The 17133-nt window shown below is 46.0% G+C and overlaps 1 protein-coding gene across 8 annotated transcripts in view; it reads left to right on the top strand.

Annotated features, from left to right (window-relative positions):
* Positions 1–17133, top strand: part of SLC8A3 (solute carrier family 8 member A3) — a 137040-nt gene that overhangs the window by 25019 nt on the left and 94888 nt on the right. The window contains exon 1 of one of the 8 annotated variants that reach the window (XM_069017558.1): positions 11544–11565. The exons of the other annotated variants lie outside the window; for them this stretch is intronic. The gene's annotated coding sequence lies outside the window, so the exon portion shown is untranslated. Of the gene's footprint in view, positions 1–11543; positions 11566–17133 lie in introns of those variants that run through there. 8 annotated transcript variants of the gene reach the window in all.

Raw genomic sequence — 17133 nt, forward strand, 5'->3', positions numbered from 1 at the left:
ATTTTGTTGAGCTGGTTTTTTAATTCTGGAGACGACAGGGCTGGAAGACTTAGGTAACAGTCAGTAGCACCTTCCCATTCAGGAGTACTCATCCTGTGCTCCCTAGGAGACTGGTGGGAGGCCCAGGACAGCAGAGCTGGCTTTGGGGGACACAAGGCACAGAGGCCTTGAAGGTGCTCTGTAGGTTTGGTGCAGCGGGGAAAGGCATCACTCCTCCGCTGCACAAGCATTTCTAGGGAGTCCCTAATCCTGCTCCATCCACTGCTGTTGGAAGGATTTGTTTACCCTGATCATGATTTAGCTGAGAAAGTCATATTTGGTGCTCATGTTCGTGCTTCTGTGTTCAACTGGAACGAGACTTGTTTCCTGAATAGAGGTAGTGATGTTGAAAAAGACCATGTCCAGCTACTGCTGAGGGCTAGCTGGGGAGGAGCGGGAGCAGCCCACGAGCCCTCAGTTCTGCCATGAGTGTGCAACATGAGGTAGATTGGCTACCCCATGTTGTGAATAGAAGGGTGTAGTATCAACCAGTGTGGGAAAGAGACGACTGATGGGGAGCCTTAGGCAGAAGGTGCAGTACAGCAGTCTGGTGGTTATTTTTCCTAAAGCCAAAATGGGTAGTTTAAGCATTGCTCAAATGCCCAAGGTAGGACAGACTGTAGTAATCCCACTGCTGAGGTCCCAAGTGAGGGTAGTGGAAATGCAGGTATGCTTCTGGTTTTGCATACCTCCAGTGTACTGCTTAGGTACGTTTCAGGTCCCAGGTCTTACTTGTATCATTAACAGTATTTCGCTTCCTGCGTGGGGATTTGGTAAGGCCATGGTTGCTGTAACTACTGGGTGAGAGGGAAGGCAGATTTGTAGCCATCCTGACACCTCTCTGTGTTGCACTTGTTTTTACAGAGATTGTACTCTTGCTCTGCAAAGCTGCCACCTGACAGGGTGGCACCTGGGATGGCAGATGCCATCATCAGGTGGGACGGTCCTTTCCGTTGCCCTGGGCAGTGTGGGAAGCAGTCTTCAACACTAGCACCCAGAACAGGAGAGCACATGTGGAGCAGTACCAAGCACAGCCTGGGTAGTGCACTGTTCTGTGCTCCACATGCTCTTGCTGGGCCAGTGTAGGGCAGGAGCTGCCCTGTCTGATCCAGTCAGACTGGAGCAGACTGTGTTGCTGGGAGTCATGGACAGTTGTTCTGCATGGCAATCTTAGGATGCTCAGGGCACTGTTCCTCAGCTTGGCTGGCTTGGAGGAAGGAAAGAGGTACCCAGGGATGAATCCACCCTTCCTGCTCCCTCTGCTTTCCTCTGAAACTGCTAGGTTTGAAGTCAGGGAAGGTCTGAGCTTGGCAGATGCTAGGGTGTTGCAGGTTGTACAGGTAGAGAGATTGCTGAGGGCCTAGGCTGACCTCCTGCTGTGTTGTGCCTGATCCCTTATTTTCAAAGGGTCTTTCCTGTGAGAGGCATCCTCCATCCCCAAGGCAGGGCAAGGCCACAACAGCGTGTGTCAGCATTTTTATTAGAAACCAAGTGAAGATGTATTCCCTTTGCCAGTATTTTCAAGTGAAGCACTATACAGATAAATGGTCTGTCTGTCAGGGTTTTGTTTGCTTGTTTTAAACAAACAGCACCAGTCTCCTCCCCTAAGCTTCCCCAATGACCAAGTGGCATTGACAAATAGTTCCTTGTTCTTTGTTGCTGTCATGTTTCAGATGCCTTTCATGTGCTTCACAGTTAAAAAGATGGCTTTGATTGCTGGCCAGTTTTTTTTTTATAAACCAGGCAGTAATATCTAATTCTATATTTAAAAAAAAAGTGAAGGAAATTAAATTACTATGACAAAAACATCTTAATAGGGAAAAAAAGTCTTTGAAGCCAGGAAATTGATAGTTGTGATGCTCCATCTACCATCACCCACTGTGTTGAGGTATTGTGGCATAGATTAATGCTATTGTTGATTTACCATTTAGATAACGGTAGCTCCTAAAGGCATCAGCCTGGTTGGGGGCCCGTGTTTCCAAGCGCCATACAGATGTCTAGTAAATTACAGTCTTTGTCCTGAAGAGTTTCATGCATTGAAAGATACATGAGATGATAAGCTGTTCTTGGGGAACCTTTAGAACACCTGTGCTGCTGAGCTCATGGTCCTGAATTGGCTGATTTCAGTGACATGGGGTCACCTGTGGGGTTTGGGGCTGGAGAGGAGCTCCAGCTCATGTCCCTGCTTACCTGCAGCATGAGATCCAGGAAGCCCCTTAAGTCTCCTGCAGCTTCAGTGGGCTTATGGGCTGCTTGAGGACTAACATGGTAGAGACTGTAGCTGGCTTCTCTTCTTCCCCTCTGCCTTAATGCTTTAAGCTGCAGGCTGTGGTTGAGGGCCATCACAGATGTGACTGCTGAAGTTCTGCATGATGGCCTCCCAACCTCCCCACGAGGCACTTCTTTTGCAGGGTTTTGCAGGAATAACAAAGCATGAGGAGCAGGGATGTGTCATGCCGTTCTGAAGGCAGCACCACCACCCCATCTTGTCGGTGTCACAGTGAGACCCAGGTGCCATTGTTCCTGTAGTACAGCATCATAAAGTAATTAGTTTGCCCCATAAGACACATTTATGAATAGGTGATGATCATGCCCCCATGCTCCTTCAACTCTCAATTTTCTGGTAATTCTGTCTTTAAATCCGCTTGCTGGAGCCTTTGATCACACAGTCGAGATGTCATTGATGTCTCTGACAGTTGACATCATGGGAGAGAAGGGAGCTTAGGGCTCTTAACATTTCTTTTATGATAGCTTGTTTTCTAATGAAACACTCCAATGAGGATTTTCCATCATAATAAAACAGGGAGCTCTTCTAGAGCACTCAGATTTAGGGAGACGCTTCTGTTTCCATTCACTAGCAGATTATTTCAAGGCTACAAAACTGAGCTTGCTCTGTTTGCTGCCTTCCTGTACTCTGCTGTCTTTTTACCTAAGCCTCCTAACTCAGGACAGCAGCAGAGACAGCCAGGTCAAGAGCAATCAGAAATACTAAATATCCTGTGCTGCTGGGCATGTTTTGCAACCGGTGAGGTGCCAAAGAGTTTTAGAAACTGTAGACAGATGAGACTGCACTGGCATTGCTTTCATCTCCTCTCTCCTAGGCTGGTACTTGGAGGCTGTCTAAAAGCAAACAGCAGCATCGCAGAATACAGTTTTAATCAAAAGAAGTGTAGTGATGCAGGGATGTACCTGCGAGAGGGCACTTAGATCTGACTGCTGAGGTTGTGTTGAAGGTGACATGTCCAGGAGTGAACGTGGGACTCCAATGCTAACAGCACAAGGTGCCCTGCCAGTGTGTTCATATGCTGCATGCTGGTGGAAGCTTGTTTCCATCCCTGGAGTAGGGGCAGAAGCAAGGGAGGGTTAGAGCATATCTGCACCTCACTCTCCAGTCAGGCTGCCGCTCACTCTGGATGTGTCCTAGCTCCCCTCAATGTGAGTAGTGCTACGAGAGAGTCTGTCTCCCAGACCAGGGTCAAGGCAGGCTGTGAAATCCACCACTGCCTCAGTGCCACAGCTCCCCCCACACAAGTTAGTGAAGGCAGCACTGCCTCTGCCATGCACTTGTGAGGGTACTTGGAATAATGCTCAGTGTGAAGAACCTGTCCTTTTGCTCTCCATACTATTTACTGTCAGGAAGATTTGTCTTGTGTCATTAAGGTGTGGATGTCTTGGTTTACCACCTTGAGGGAGGCCTTCCTTGTTGGGAAGCAGTATCTTGATGTTGAGCTTCAAGTTCACCTTAATAAGCACCTTTATCCTCCTCTCTGGTTTTGGTTGGGATTATGCTGTGACTCTTGAACATGCATGTTAGTTGGGAAAAATGGATATGTCTCTGCCCTTGCGTTGCACGACAAGGCTGTTCCATGGTCCAAGGGGCGTTACAGGATTCACTGCTGCAAGAGGCAAACCTGCCTCTGCCCATACAGCTAATGCACTTGCCATACTTGTCATCTGGACCTTGTTTTCTACAGCTTTCCCACCCTGGCTGCTTGTTTGTGCTCCTGTCCCACCCCTGCAGTGGCACGTGTGTCCAGGTGGTGCGTTCAGCTTGCTTTTCTGCCAGATGGATTCCTGGTCCTTATTCACGCCCTAGCCATGCAAACAGTTATGCCAATAACAAGGGGAGAGCTAGAACAGAGTGGTAACAAATGACCAGAGGTGGAAAATGTTCAGGTTGGCTTAAGAAGCCCTGCTTCCACCTGTGAAGCTGCTGCCTGAATTGCCTGCAGCAGTTAAGGCTTGGAGTTGGTTCAGTCTTGAAGTCTGCACTTGATGAAACGGATAGTACTGAATGCAAATTAGTTGCAAAGAATCTAATAGTGATGGGGTCTGCAAAGCACTTCTTAACCTATTAAGAGGCACAAAAAGCAGGAAAAGAAGAATTATTTTATATAAAATCTTCCCAAGAACATGCACAGGGGTTGATCCTGATTTAAAAAAAAATCAGAGGGTCTAGGCCAAGCTATTTCTCAGATGCAACATGTCAAATGGACTCAGGTTTTTCAAGAAGAGAATAAAATGAGAACTTCCCCTCTGCTCTAAATTCTTTCAAGTCCCTTGAAAGCTTCACACTAGCACTCAGCACTTCATCAACAGCAATCTCTCCATGTTGAAGCCTCCAGACTGCATTCCCTGGCAGTGCAAGTGGGAGCAGTGCCAACTGTTCTATTAGGTTTGCACCCACGGAACCCACTAGCAAGGGAGGACCTGTTAGTGTCCTGCTTGTCCTCATGGGACCGCCGCGGGCTCAGTTTGTGCTGCTGCCGTGCGCTTGCCGCGGGTGCTGCACTTGGCTGGGGTTGAGAGTCCTGGGGAGGCTGCTGGCCTCGGTGCTAACCGGGGCCCCGTGTGAGGACCTAGGGACCAGAGTGAGGTGGAGCTCTCAGTGTTGTTGTCTGCCAAGGTGTGGGGCAAGGTGGGTCTCTGTGTACTTTTCCTTTGTGAAGGATTCTGATGAGGGATAATGACTTGATGCTGCTTTTGTTTTGGCAGCCCCTAGACAAGAATGAGCCTTTCAAAGCTTGGGTCATAGGAGGCAGGCAGAGGGAATGCTGCTGGAGTTAGCTGTGATGGGGTATTCTCCTGTGTAAGTGTTTTGGAGATGGGTGCACTAGACATTGGCCTCTCATAAATTATCGCCCACTCTGACTCTTTAAGCCTCATTTTTTCATTTCATTTTAACCTTCCAGAGTAGTTTCAGGTTCACTTCTTCTAGTAAATGTTTCTTCTTCTCTTAACTTAAATAATCCATCTCCCCAAAGCTGACCTGACAGATGTTTCCCCCGCAGTGACCCTGCACACACAGCACACTTCATGAAACTCTGGCTTCCATGGGGGAATGCAGCACCAGCAGTGACCCTGCTGGTGTCCCAGCTAAAAATAAAGCCTGTCCCTCCTGGCAGTGTTGGGGTTTGCTTTTAAGTAGGTAGGCAGTTTTACCCATTGGCTGCAGTGTGTTCTTGTGCCAGGCAGAAGGCACAGCTTAACCTTCAGAGCATGATGGAGCTGCCTCCCCTCTGGGGAATCACACCAGGAGACTGAAGGTGAGAAGATGCTCTGCTGCACTTGGTGCACCTACGTCACTCCCAAAAATCTGCTGGCTTGCCTGCTGCCTGTCTAGATCCATCTCCTTGCTGCTTTGTGCATCCTAGTGAGTCACACATATCCCTCTTTCCCCCAGCCATGGCCTTTTCCTGCCTCTGCTTTTCCTTAAGTATATAGATTTCTTCATGATTCGCAGTAGCTACCCTAACTCCAGACTTCCCTCAACAACTCCATGCCTTCTAGCTTCCCAGTGTTCTAACAGCATCACTCACAAGTTCAGTCTGCAATCTGCCACGTATCCTCTGTTCCTGTCTTCTCTCAGGTCCATGTGGGCTTGGCTGCTGGGACAAAGCAAGAGGTTGGCCCAGGCAGGGTGTGGATGCTCAGTTAAGGAAGGCTTTTCTAGCTTTTGCTGTTCACACACATTAGCAGTTTTCACAAACACCAGTGAGGCTGAACTATGCACTGGAGCAAGAGAAGGGATGCATCCTATCTGGTGGATCTATGGGTATTTTCAGTGTTCCCTGCATATTCCTGAGTCTTAGAGTATTTAATTTATCTTTTACAGCATTGTGTTCCACAGATTGTGCAAATGCACAGTAGAGAGTTAAAGAAGTTTCTAGTGCTTGCTAGATAAAATACCCTGAGTCTGTGAGCTTTGTCTTGGCGTTGGCCTTGAGCTTCTTTTGGCTTGGTTGACCACCTCTGTCCCTCAGACCAAAGCTAATTTCCCAAAGAAGGCTGAGGGGAGGGGACATGGGAGTTATGTTGGGTTGTGCAGTATTGCAGAAACCTCATGTACTTACTGTTGCAAAGAGAGCATGAAGAGGTGGTCTGGTCATAATTTGCAAATATCTGTGTGGGAGCCAACAGCTACCAGCTATTGTGGCCTTGCTGCAATCACCCCAGACAAAGGGGCCATGGTCTTGCTAGGTGGGTTTGGGAAGGACCACAAGGGTGCTGTGGGAGGAGGGGTCAGGGGAATGATCCAGAAGTGTTTCTGTGTGTATTTGCAGAGATCAAAGGTCAGGGAGAATGGCCAGAGGAACGATGTCTGCTGAGTGGAGGGTTGTTTTGATACAGATCTCAAATTCATTGAGTACCCACTTTTATTCATTTGTCTGCTCACTGAACTCCCACTGCAAAATGGATTAATTTCAAGGCTTTTTATGTCTTGAAAAGTGACCATCATTTTGTCAAAGATCTTCTGTGCTTGTTCTTTTACCTGTTCTTGTCACTGACCTGAATGGAACTAATGGTGGCTCTGCCTGGGATAACACTCTTCCTGTCCCATTGCTCTTCACTTGCTGGTGTTAGGGGACTGTTGCTTCTGTTTTGGCAAAGCATTTGCCTGTGACTTGTGACAGGTTTTCCAGATGACAGGAGCTGCTGTCACCATCAATGTCAGGAAGAGCTGGGTTCAGGACACCACCACAGAAGTATGGCTGGGCATGAGAGTCTTTCTGGGCTGAGGCGGGAGGGGTAGGGCATGGATGTTTAGCTGGGGTGTGAAAACAGGCTGTTATTCCTGCCTCAGCTCTTGCTCAAGTCAGTCCTTCACTGGAACTTGCAGCAAGAGTGGGACCCTGCAATTTTCTTGCTGTAGCAGGGTCTTAGGAGAGATTTGGACTTGAAAGCAAGTTAAACACATCTCAGTTTTAATCTTCTCTTTGCAGAAAAGGATGAAAAGATAATTTCTGCTGTCCCTGTCCCCGAAGGGGACTCAAGCTCCTGAGTAAAACTGGTGGAGATACGGACTACTAGCATCCGTAATGGAGGCTGTGCCCCTCAGTGGCAGGATAGAAGCTGTCCTCTTTTTTCCCCTGGTGGCTTAAATAGATTGTACAGAGAGCGCTGCATGGGATGAGTGTGTTATTCAAGCACACACATTCAGCCAGTGACTCCTGTCATTTTACCTCCAGGATATGGCACCTCATGTGCTGGTCCAAGGTGACACCGGGCACATGGTGGAGGAGAGAGACTCCAAGCCTTGTGTGCTGCAGCCAGGGATTGTGAGGGGAAGGAGAATGTTCTCCTTCTCTTGTCTGGTTTCAGTGCATTTGGCTGAAGTGGTCATCTCCCATGACTCAGCTGCTGCTCCTGTTGGCAGGACTAGTTGTAGCAGATTTGGGGCCAGCATGGAATATTGGGAGGAGGGAGGATCCAGGGCAGGATGGACAGGAATATAGTTGTATGAAGGAAGTAGGAAGATGCCCCCCAGCTGCTGTGTGTGATGTGGGTTGTGAAGAAGAAATAGATGAAGGTTTCCTTTTGGAGGTTTCTGTTGTATGAAATGTTGCCAAAGTTCCTCAGGCAGCTCTTTCAATATAATAAGCTGGCTCTGCTGACTGGGGCTCACTGGACCTATGCTGATTTACGCCAGAGAAAATCTAGTCCTAAGTACTCTGTCTCTCTTCTGTCTTGCCAGCCCTCCTCTTACGGTATGCAGATTGACTAGGCTGGAAAGATAGTTCTAATTTTTAAGATGACTTGGTGTAAAAACAGGCTTTTGGAGGGGAGGGTTAAGGGGAGGAAGCTGGTGTAAGTGCATGCTCTGAATACCAGGAAAATGCTGTTTCTTCACTTTGGAGATAAACAGCAGTATGATTATTATATATGTTGCTAGAAAATTCTTCTGATACATGATGCCCTGCATCCAGTTTTCAAACGTTCTGCACTGGTATCTACATTAAGACTTGCTGACTGCTGGGAATTGGGAGAGTATCATTGCAGGCATGTTTGAAATGACAGGGGAGAATCTCATTCTTTTCAAACAAAGTGCTTTGTTGTATGCACTGCCCCCAAGCTGGCAAACGCATATAGGTAATCTTGATTTTTTTGAATCTTCTTAATGGACCGAGTCATGAATTTACCTGGCTTAGCCCTATGACATCTGGGTATGGAATCTGCCAGTGCTCCTGATAGGAATCAAGAAATAAACTCATGTCTTTCTTTGGAGAAAACAGCAGTAGCCTCTCATAGTCATCTGCTTGATTTTCTGCAGGATTTTTAAATCATGTTTTGGTGTCCAGTGGAAAATCTGTGATTTCAGTGGGTTCCAGCTGCCCAAGTGGGTTAAAAGGAGCTGCTTCATTAAGCTTCTAACCACCCTTTGAAATGTGATCCTTTGCAACTCCTTCGGGGGAATATCTGAGGCACACTGAGACCATGGATGAGGCAGAGGAGGAGGTTAGTACGGTTGTAATGGTGAGAAAGAAGATGTGGGTATTGAGGGTGTCTAGCTCCAGACAGTATTTCAGATTACCTGCCCTTGGCAGGATGGAGCAGGGCAGCCAGCCAGGGAGGGCAGACCTGCACTTGGAACACAAACTGAAAGGAAAAAGGTGAATCAACCTGTCTGGTAATTCTATAGTGAAGAACAAATTTCTGCCTGTCTTTGCTGTAGAGATCAGAGTGGCATATGGCTTCATACAGCCCACAGGGAAAGCCGTCAGAGGGTGGGGAGAGAAGAAATGGAGGTGGGGCAGCAGATAGCCTGGAGACTGCTGCCACTTACTGTAATTGCCGTAGCAGCTCAGCTTCCACTGTTTGTTGTCCATGTCATCTCTGCAATTACCATATGGTAAATATGACTTGAGTCTCTAGCAAATAACAGAGCTAATATTAAAAGAGAATCTGTAAACAGCTAGTGTATAAATGAACAAAGAGCAATAAACAGCCTGGACTTGTGAAGAATGAATTAATCATGGTGGATGCGAGGGCTTATTTTTTAAGGCAGTTGCAGAATTAGCAGCTGAAAAAACACCAAAGGATTAAGATATCTGAATTGTCAGTAAGAGAGATGTGGGGATATATGGCAGCAAAGGGTGAGGGTGCTGTGTGGAGTCTTATTTGATAACTGTATTCAAATTGGGTGAATTTACAGGTTTTGGCACCTTCCAAGTGAAGTGGGAGGTATTTTGAGGATAACCCATAGCTCAGTGCATTTTTCATGCCTCCTGCTGTGCTCAGATCTGCAGAAGCAGTGGGCGTGTTACAGTGTATTTCCCTCATCTCAGCTGGAGACCTTGACTTTTGGGATGAAACTCTGGAAATCTCTGTTTTCATTCCACACATGCCAGTCAGCACTGTGCTCCCTGTGCCAGCCCCACTGTGCTGGGGACACACAGCAAACAGGTGGAGAGATCTTAAAAAGTGAGCAACACAGAGAGTTTCTGTATATCAGTCTTGATTCAACCTTTGTAACAGTCCAGTATCTCATGAAAACTGCTGTACAGCAGAGCTGAGAGGCAAGTTTTCACTGCCTGGGCTCGGCTTTTCCTGTTGCAGAGAGCAGATCTGCTGCTGGTTTTGGTGAGAGCAGGCACTGAGCTGTGGCTCTCCCAGATACCCGTCTGCTTCTGACTGCCTTAAAGATGGAGAATCAAGAGGAGATGAAGATAAATGATTAAAGGGCAGCCTGGGCTAATTTATAGAGATTAAAATAAATTTGTGTGCTTTGGCCAAAGAAAAGCTGTGGAGGAGAACAGCTATTTACAAGTATCTGAAGCATGTAAATCTCAGACAGGGAGGAGAATGGTTGAGAGTGCTCCAAGGACACAATAATGAGAACTAGCAACATAAATTTTCTTAATTTCATCCTAAATATAAGGAAGACAGCTAAAATCTCCAAGATAAATTACATCATGGTGGAGTCTCCATGGGAAGTTGTGGAAATGCCATCACTTGGATAATTTAAGACTCAGCTGGACAAAGTACTAGGAAATAATGGTCACAAGGGGAACAATGCAGTGGAAGTCCCTGAGGCATGGACCAGGCAACTCTTCTGTCTCTGGTCTAGCTACTCTGAAATAAGTGAAATCTGTACTAATTAGGCTAAGTGAGGGCTTTTCCTATCTAATACGACAAACAACAACGACTTGTTTTTGCTGCAGTAGTAAAGATGCTTTCCCAAATGTAACCTTTTCCTTCTCCTCTCCCCTCCTGGTTTTCTGCCCAGTCTCCCACTGCCCCATTTGCTGCTTCTGCCTCCATTAACTTTTTAAATATTTTCTTTCTTACTGAGCCAGGAATGAGCCCTTCTGAACAGACTTGCAGAGGGCTTATACTTTCTCTTTATGTGGTGTGGCATTTTTGGTATAAACTCTTTTTTTTTTTTTGCTGTATATAGACAAAAAATAATAAATTTTGTTTTTATTTTTCCTTGAAGGAGAAGCTAAGAAATAAACAGGCTGTTCCAGAGGATGGGAACAGTGTGTGCCCCAGCATCTGGGATCAGCACCCAGCATGGCTGGCTGGTGGCTGTCCCAAGAGCCTGCGAGCCAGCCAGGGAAGGGCTCCCTGCTTGCCTACTTGTTGCATCAAATCCAGCAACACAAAACAACATGATTTGTTTTGTTTGCCTCAAATAGATGTTTTCTGTCAAAAACCTGTATTTTTCTTAACTAAGTCAGGATCTAAAGATGAGGTATGACTACATCACCTCTTATCTTCTTATGTACCATTTTAGCCCACCTCTATGTGCAGATAACTACGCACTCTGCAGCACAAACGCACTGTTGACAACAAATCCTAGGGTCTTTAATTGTAGCAGTTGCAGATCTGTCACCAGAATGCTAAAGAAATGTCAGAGTTGCTGCTGTCATCTGTAGGATGCTGTGAGTCACTAGGAGATAAGTTGCACTCTGATGGTGGCACCTGAACCAGCAGTATAATATGTCTGTGAAGCAGGAGCAGTAAATAACGCACCCTGTGTGCTGCCACGGGCAGTACATAAAGTGTCTTTCACTGACAAGAAGTTTTCCTCACACTGCTGAAATGTTTTTCCCCTTCCCCTGCTGCTCCTCCCCAAATGGTCTTCACTGCTCTTAATAAACCAGCAAGACAGTGTGATGAAAACCAGTGCCTTGAGGGCTGCAGCAGAGGAGCCAGTGCCTGGTGCAACAACTCCATGTCTTTCAGGTGTTCCACGTTGTCTCCTTAAGCTGCAGTCCATGGAAGAGGCAGGGGGACCATTGGGTGAGTGACCAAGTAACTCCACCTCTTTATTTCCCTCAACCTCCTAAACTTAAGAGGAAGAACTTCCAGCGTCTTCACTGGGCCTTTCACATCATGAGCATAAAAGCAGGAGTCTGGAGAATGTGGCTGAAAGTACCTGCCCTCTTAGTTTGGGGCCATTCATACTGGGAAGAATAGTGTATTCACCTGCACTGGGATAAAAGCACCTAAAGGCTTTAATTGTGTTTAGAAATTACTCTAAATGCATTGAAAGGACCAATGCTTGACGACATGCCTCTAAATGAGCAACGAAGGCTTCCCAGTGACTTCTGAAAGGTCACAACAGTGACTTTTGCCAAATGCATGTGTGGTTGTCACCGAGGCACTGCGGTGACCTCCCAGTGCAGTTTGAACATGGGTTGAGTTTGCTCTGGGTTCCCATACACTGACACCTGGATGTGGTGGTCAAAAGCAGGCCTGGACCCCATGGCTGTGATTCTTACTCTCTTACTGTGTGGGTGACTGAGCACGGGCACAGGTGGACCAGAGAGGTTGTGTTTGAATATCCTCAAGTATATTTTTGAATATATTCAAAAGCCAGCTGGATGTGGTCCTGGGCAACTGGCTCTGGGTGGCCCTACTTGAGCCAGGGGCTTGAACTAGATGGCTTCCAGAGATCCCTGCTCTCTCCTGTGTGAATTGCCTGCTTGAAAGTCCTGGAAAAACAACAGTGAGATTGTGTACTATTCATGAAAAGAAAAAAACCTCATCTATATCTGAGCAGATAATACTGCCTTTTAAGCAGGAGGGTGCGCACTACTAATCTCTCTGTCAGCCTAAATACCAGGTTTTGTTTTTTGAATGTAAAAAAGGCTATGGTTCTGGGGAAAAAAAGAGTAACTCTTGCTGTCTCTCAGGCTGAGGAGTCTCAGACATGGATGTATATGGGGAGTGGAAGAGCAAATACAGCGTGGCTCTGAAGGAGGCTGCACTACCCCATGCCATAAATAAGGATGGCTCTTAAAGTGTGGCTGTGGCTGCCCACTGAAGGTTTTCTGCAGTGTCTGCTACCTCCTGTACATGTCTGTGTACAGAGCATAGACTGCAGCTCCTCTATCCATATGTCTGCTAGCCTATACAGATATTTTTCAGGTCAGGTGTGAGAAAGGAAATAAAATATCTGGCCAGTCAAGTGCAGTCAGTGGGGTATTGGAAGGGGACAATTAAGTACAGGCATCTTTATGGGTTAGCTATTTATGCCCCTGCTTTTCCAGGAGCATCATGGTTACTAAAATACAGAAAAACCAGCATGGACTGGTTCCCCAGGGCGAGTTGAGTGTTTGGAGGTTGTTCTAGCTGTACACAGACTTGTGCTCTGCTGGGGCCAGCCCCTGGGATCACCAACTGTAACTGGATCTCATCACTGCAGCATTTCTATAAGGAATTAGTAGACTTGAGTTGTTATGTCAGTTAACACCCATTTACCATGCTAGAATGGTAGGTACTGCTCAAATTAGTAGAGACACCAGCTTGTAAATATTAAAGACTTGCTAAGAGAGCTGGTAGCTTTTTTTATGGTAGCTTTCTACACCATCTTGAGAGAAAACAAAGGCTGCTTTTGACACATACCAAGGGGATTAATCCATAGGCAGCTAATTCTGGACTTTGGCATGTTTACTGTGAAGTGCAAAGCATCAAGCACCTACAGCTCTCTGCCATAACTTTTTCATTGAGCCGAACTGTGGGGATCTGTCATGGCCTAGACATGAGTTGAGTTATGGTGCTCTTTCCCTCATAAAAACTAGCTGGTGCAGTAGTAGAGAGGTAAACTGCCTATTTGCTGTGTCATAACCTGTGTAAAGTCAGCTTGGGCTCCTTGGTTGTGCTCGTTTCAGATAGGCAGGTGTGTGTCATCAGTCTGACAGTTTAAGGCCTAGTCTGTGTTGGAAATTTGTACTTGTCAGACAAAATGGATCTAATTATACTGCAGTGGCTTTTGGCTTGCAGGTACCTCTGAACTTGCATTCTGGATACTACTCTTGTAGTGAAGAGCAAAGGGCTCAGTAGCATTTCAATGGAGACAATTGAAAAATAGACTTTGTTTTGTATGAAGTATTTTGCTGTGTTTTTATTTTGGGGGAGGGAGGAGTGTGCATTAGGTATAATACCTCCTCTGTGAAAACTCAGTTATTTGTGTTCTTTGGCAGAAAGGCTATAATTTCAGTTTTTGCTCATGGTTATAAAAAACCCTGTGTGTTCAATCAAAAAGCTTTTATGTGCTTTGGAACTGAGCAATGTGAAGTCATGTTGTTAAGCTGAGCCTTGTTTCTGTCTCCCCAGCTTTGCAGCGGGACTGTTAAGATGATGTTGATAGCAGTGCTGTATCTGCTCTGTGTGGGAAAGATGCTTGTCAAGTGCATCTTGAGCCATCTCTGCCTGGCCCCAGTGCAGCACCCATGCCTGAGTGGGGCTCACCCTGTGCCGAGATCTAATCAGCTGCCTTTCCTGGCTAGTCTCAAAGCAGGGAGAGAGGATGTATGGCCACAGATGTACTCCCATGTCTCATTTATTTGGGAAGTGGGAGGAAGAGGGGAAGCAGAGGGAGGTGCCAGAAAACTTAAGCTTATTTGCAGGTCAAATCCAAAGGTTTTTGTGACGGTTTAAGTGGAATTTTGCCTAAATCAGAAATTTGATGCCTTAAGAGGCCTCCTAGAAATGGAGACTAGACAGGAGTAAAGGATTAAAGGAGGTATTTATTTGAAAGGCCTTCAAAGGTACACCCTTTAGGGACTTAGGGGGTTGCCTTTGGTTTTGTATTTAATGAGCAGTCACTCTGGGAACCCAGCATGTAGAGGTTATGTATTATCAGCCATCACTGTGTTATGTTGCCTCTTGATTTAATTTCTTGTAAATGCTTCCTTTGACCTCCACTTGATGTCTTACCTTTAGAGTCATGTGAGAAGCTGTATATAAAAAGCTAAATTATAAGGGATCAGTATAGCCTTGCCAGCTTTATGCCAAATACAAATCCACAATAGACAAACCATCAGTCTTCTGAAACTCAAGCTATTATATCATAGAATTGTCTCGTAGAACCATAAAGTGGTTTAGGTTGGAAGAGACCTTCATTGTGATGAGCATGGTCCATACTGCCTTCTGGTCTGTCTTCAAAAATATTTCAAGACTCATCTTTTTGTTTATGGGTTCTATTTATGCATTTCTAGATCGTGTGACCATTGTCAACTCTTGTAGAAGGAGTTCCTTCTGCTAAAATAACTCCTATATGTCTTCCCAGAGCCTTGCTGTTGAATGCTTGCTTATCCTGGTGATGCTCACAGCGCTTTGTCTCTCTTTTGCATTGATTGATTGCTTTGAACTCACCCTACCAGACAGGGGACACTTTCTGGTCCCCTAACTGCCTATGCCCTTATTTGTGTGTATTCAGTTTGGAAACAGTATTAGGGCAGAGACCTGTGGGAGAAAATGATGTCTGATAGCAAAGAGGTAGTGGAAATTATGATCCTCATGATCACCCAGTACCAATTAACTTTCTGCTGTTGCCGCAGCCTCCTGTTGTTGGCATCCCATAGGGCCAGGGCAGTGACATTGCTGGAATGACACCTCTCTGCACCAGATGTGGATGTGTTTTGTCGCACTGGTGTCAGAGGGGTGACACCGTGACGCCTCCTGAGTGCCTAGGAGTGACTCAGGATTGTGCTGCAAGGCCACCTGGAGGCTTGGTGCTCAGAGCAGGTCTCACTCTGAAGGTTGGCTCTGGTCATAGCCAGCCCTGCTGAGTTCAATGCTGCTGCTCAGAGGGGGAGTGGGGGATGTGTCTGCTGCGCTCTGGGCAGGCTCTGGAGTTCCCCTCCACTGGTTTTTGGACTGAGTTTAGTAGATATATCTGAGGGAGAACTTGCACCTTGTGTAAGCAACCTTGCTGACCTGGAGCCACAGAGTGAGTTTTAACTCTTCTGTCCTCTGCTACCTGTGTGCTAAACTTTTACCTGAATGTTTTCTTCAGAGCAGTTTTCAATTTAATGCTTTTATTCTGTTATAAAGCATTTTTGCCACAGTTCTCCATAGGGGGAAAACCACAAGAATTCTTAACTGTGTTTTTCAGATCGGTTAGGTTACTGTTTTTCATGTTAATGAACACATATTAAGATCTTATTAGACAGCATGGCTGTGAGCAAAGTTCCTGTTGATCCCACTGGGAAGTTTCATCTATGACAAAGAATTGCATTATTGTATCATTTTAGAAAAATGATTGTGACCTCCACTTGATGTCAAAGCAAGTGAAAATCAGCGAAGAAAAATTGTTCCCAAATTCTGAGATTTTAGTCTGCAACATATAGCCTGAATTTGGAGGTCCTAACACATAAACAGAGGCTACCCCGGTAGAGATTGTCTTTGAAATAATGTACTATTAGTTTGATAAATAATAGTAAAATTACCTTCTGCTTAAAATGAAATTAAAAATTTAAGCAGAACTAGCAAGGTCCTGGAGTGTGTTGAGGAATACCTAGCAATAGAAGCCATCATGGCATTGCAGAAGGTAGACAGTGTTAATTACAGAAGTTGTTTGTCCCACAGAGAAGGAGGTTGGTGGTAGCAGTGATTTATTTCAGAGGGCAGTTTAGTCATTGCGCTATTCCTAGACAATGCTCTGAATTTAAGTGATAGTTAGACTCCTAAATTATTTTTGAAACCAAATTTAGGTGCTTGAGTCACTTATATGTTTTTGAAATGACTCCTGTCTTTCTGTAAGCCATTTCTACATGGCTGATCTTGGAAGACACAGCACCTACTGGCTGTGGTACAGTTAAGTAGGAGCTGGGAGCTGAAAGTGTCAAGAGGTTGGTGGATACCTGCCAGCAGTTGCAGTATGGAAAAGGATGATCTGATGTGCCTGGGGTGTTTTTGGAGCTGCTGTGCTCATGCAGCTGGTCTCTGTGTGCACCTTGCGTCAGAGGCACCTGGAATGTGTCATCTTTGCTGTCGTGTGCACACATCTACCTTGCAGCCCGGAGATCTTGGGCTTGCGGCTCATAGTCACCCTGCACATGTTCACTGGCCCTTTCTCAGAGGTTTCCTAACACCCTGCAACCAGAAAGCTAGGCAAATACCATGTAGAGAAGGAAGGAGGACAAAATGGGAGCATCAAACTGAATCTAAGTCATATGTGCTGGGCAGTTCAGTCCTCCCTGTGACCCTGAGCTGTGCAGGCAGTGGGGTGTTTTAGCGAGACTTCAAGGCTGGGGCTGGGTCTAACAGCCCTCACTGGGGCTGAGGTCCCTCTGATCCCTGGGAGCTCGATCAGTCACTGGGGCTAGGGGAGACAGGAGGATAGATAAGTAGGCATTGGAGTGGGAAGTTATGTAGGTGAACGTGGGAGAATCTTGCTCTTCTGAATTAGTCCACATAGCATGAAGAACTGTATTGTTTTTTAATATCAAGGGTGTCAGATATGGATTTGTGATCCTGATACTGCATAATCAATTCTCTCCCCTCTGCTGTGCTCTGTCAGGAACAGTTTTGTTCATTTGCAGTCCATGTTCATGCTTTCCATCCTGTTTTGCTGTCTTT

This window comes from Aphelocoma coerulescens, chromosome 5, assembly GCF_041296385.1.
Source record: "Aphelocoma coerulescens isolate FSJ_1873_10779 chromosome 5, UR_Acoe_1.0, whole genome shotgun sequence".
NCBI lineage: Eukaryota > Metazoa > Chordata > Aves > Passeriformes > Corvidae > Aphelocoma > Aphelocoma coerulescens.